Source organism: Cebus imitator, unplaced genomic scaffold (genome assembly GCF_001604975.1).
Source record: "Cebus imitator isolate Cc_AM_T3 unplaced genomic scaffold, Cebus_imitator-1.0 Scaffold15, whole genome shotgun sequence".
Classification (NCBI taxonomy): domain Eukaryota; kingdom Metazoa; phylum Chordata; class Mammalia; order Primates; family Cebidae; genus Cebus; species Cebus imitator.
The window spans coordinates 1656400-1659725 of NW_016107330.1; the positions used below are offsets into that span (position 1 = coordinate 1656400).

General features: G+C 48.7%; 1 pseudogene; it reads right to left on the bottom strand.

The window, feature by feature from the left end:
* Positions 1 to 767: 767 nt before the first annotated feature.
* Positions 768 to 3326, bottom strand: part of LOC108285690 — a 5222-nt pseudogene continuing 2663 nt past the window's right edge.

Below are 3326 nucleotides of genomic sequence, written 5' to 3' on the forward strand. Positions count from 1 at the left end.
TTTAGTAGAGACGGGGTTTCACCATGTTGACCAGGATGGTCTCGATCTCTTGACCTCGTGATCTACCCGCCTCGGCCTCCCAAAGTGCTGGGATTACAGGCTTGACCCACCGCGCCCGGCCTTGTTCCTGTTCTCTTGATTGCCAGTTCACTCTAATTAGATTGTTTCCTTTGCTGTGCAGAAGCTCTGGAGTTTAATTAGGTCCCATTTGTCTATTTTGGCTTTTGTTGCCAATGCTTTTGGTGTTTTGGTCATGAAGTCCTTGCCTATGCCTATGTCCTGAATGATTTTGCCTAGGTTTTCTTCTAGGGTTTTTATGGTGTTAGGTCTTATATTTAAGTCTTTAATCCATCTGGAGTTAATTTGTCAGGAAGGGGTCCAGTTCATTTTTATTTTTTTGAGACAGAGTCTTGCTCTGTCGCCCAGGCTGGAGGGCAGTGGTGTGATCTTGGCACACTGCAACCTCTGCCTCCTGGGTTGAAGTGATTCTCCTGCCTCAGCCTCCTGAGTAGCTGGGACTACAGGTGTGTAGTCCCACACATAGCTAATTTTTGTATTTTTAGTAGAGATGGGATTTCACCATCTTAGCCAGGCTGGACTTGAACTCCTGACCTCAGGTAATCCTCCTGCCTCAGCCTCCCAAAGTGCTGGGATTATAGGCCATGAGCCACTGCATCTGGCTGGCCATGACTTTTCTCTATTTTGTGACGAAGCCATGGTTCTGCTCAGGGAAGTTTTGCTTGAGGGGAAAATCTGGGACTGCTAGCTCAGAAGACTTCGGCATACATCCTGTTTTAGTTTGTGAGAGAAAACGCTCCCAAGGGTGCCAGTCTTACTATCTTCTCATGTCCTTGGGTTTCTTAGAGGTCCAGGCCTGCCTTTCCCTTTACCCAGTGGCAATACGGTGAAGAGAACAGGCAGGCATTTGTGGAGCCCTTTCTGTGTGCCAGGCACACACTGGGTACTCCACGTATTACCTCACTGATCTCCACAACATTGTCAGCGTGGGTCTGATTCTCCACCTTCTCCTGATGAGCAAATGGAAGTTTGATGAGATTAACCAGCTGCCCAGGGTCACCAGGCTATAGTTAGGAGACAGCGTTCAGATTTGGGGCCGCTCACTCTAGAATGGGTGACAGAAAAGGGCATGCATTTGGGGTAGAATTTATACCATCTGTGCCCAAATCTGATCATCACAAGACACCCCATAGCCTGACTCTGAAAGGGAGGCGCTAAGCTATGGCTGTAGTGGAGCACTGAGTTCACACTTCGGGTCTGCAGGTGGCTCAGCACTTGTCCTCATGTTAATGATAATATCTGTGTGTCATATCAGTGGACGAAGAGTGAGTTATAAAGCCGTCCATCTTGTGTTCAGCCAAAGACCCATATGTTAGCAGTTTCATTTTCAGATAAGTTCTCTTTAAACTCCTTATTGGCCATGTGCAGTGGGTTGTGCCTGTAGTCCCAGCTACATGGAAGGCTGAGGCAGGAGATTCACTCGAGCCTGGGAGTTTGAGACCAGCCTGGGCTGCACAGTGAGACCCCCGTCTCTAAAAAAAAGAGGTTAGGTACACAGATGCGTGCCTGTAGTCCCAGCTAGCTACACAGGAGGCTGAGGCAGAGGACTGCTTGATCCCAGGAGTTCAAGGCTTTAGTGAGCTGTGATTGTGCTATTGCACTGCAGCCTGAGGGACAGAAGAAGACCCCAACTCTAAAAAATAAAATTTAAAACTCATCAAGAACGATTTAGGGAATAGATACTACAGAATTTCCAAAGGTGGAAAGATCAGGGTTTTCATCTTGGGTTTGCAACTCTAGTAGCTGTATAACTTTCAGAGACTTTGTGCTTTTTTTTTTTTTTTTTTTAAATTGAGACAGGATCTCACTCTGTCGCCCAGGCTGGAATGTAGTGGCACCATCATGGCTCACTGCAGCCTCAACCTCCCAGGCTCAAGTGATCCTCCTGCCTCAGCCTCCTAAGTAGCTGGGACTGCAGGCATGCGCTCCCATGCCCGGCTAATTTTTTAGGTTTTTTATAGAGATGGGGTCTCAGCATGTTTCCCAGGCTGGTTTCAGACTCCTGGGCCCTGCTCAAGTGATCCTCCTGCCGCAAGCTCCCAAAGTGCTGAGATTATAGGTGTGAGTCACTGCACCTGGCTTGTTTCTTTTCTTTTCTTTTTTGGAATGGGCTCTTGCTCTGTCATCCAGGCTGTAGTACAGTGGTGTATCACAGCTCACTGCAGCCACGAATTCCTGAACTCAAGCAATCGTCCTCCTCAGCCTCCCAAGTACCCAAGACTACAGATGTAAGTTACCACACCTGGCTAAGTTTTCTTTTCTTTTTGAGACAAGGTCTCACCCTGTCACCCATGCTGGAGTGCAGTGGCTCAGTCTTCACTCACTGCAGGCTCTACCTCCCATGCTCAGATGATCCTCCTACCTCAGCTCCCCAAGTAGCTGGGTCCACAGGTGTGCACCACCACCTCCAGCTGATTTTTTTTTTGTAGAGGTGGGGTTTTGCCATGTTGCCCAGGCAGGTCTTGAACTCCTGGGCTTAAGGGATCCTCCTGCCTCAGCCTCCCAAAGTGCTGGGATTATAGGCATGAGTCACTGCACCGGCCTTTTTTGTTTTTGGAGATGCACTCTTACTCTGTCACCCATACAGTGGCATGATCACAGCTCACTGCAGCCATGAATTCCTGGGCTCAAGCAGTCCTCCTGCCTCAGCCTCCCAAGTGCCTGAGACTGCAAGTGTGTGTTGCTACACCTGACTAGGTTTTCTTTTCTTTCTTTTTTTTTCATAAGGTCTCACCCTGTCACCCATGCTGGAGTGCAGTGGCTCAATCTTGGCTGACTGAAGCCTTGACCTCCCACGCTCTGGGATCCTCCTACCTCCACCCGCCCCCCCAAGTAGCTGGGACCACAGCTTTGCACCACCACGTCCAGCTAATTTTTGTAGAGATGGGGTTTGCCATGTTTCCCAGGCTGGTCTTGAACTCTTGGGCTCAAGTGATCCTCCTGCCTCAGCCTCCTAAGTAGCCAGGACTACAGGTGTGCGTTGCCATGCCTGGCTAAGTTAAAAAAATTTTTTTTGTAGAGATGGGGTCTTACTATGTTGCCCAGTCTGGTCTTGAACTCCTAGGCTTAGGTGATCCTCCCATCTCCATCTCCCAAAGTTTGCTACCTTCTTGAAACCGTCATTATTTATTTATTTATTTATTTTTTGAGACAGAGTTTTGCCCTTATTGCCCAGGCTAGAGTGCAGTGGTGTGATCTCGGCTCACCGTAACCTCTGCCTCCCGGGTTCAAGTGATTCTCTTGCCTCA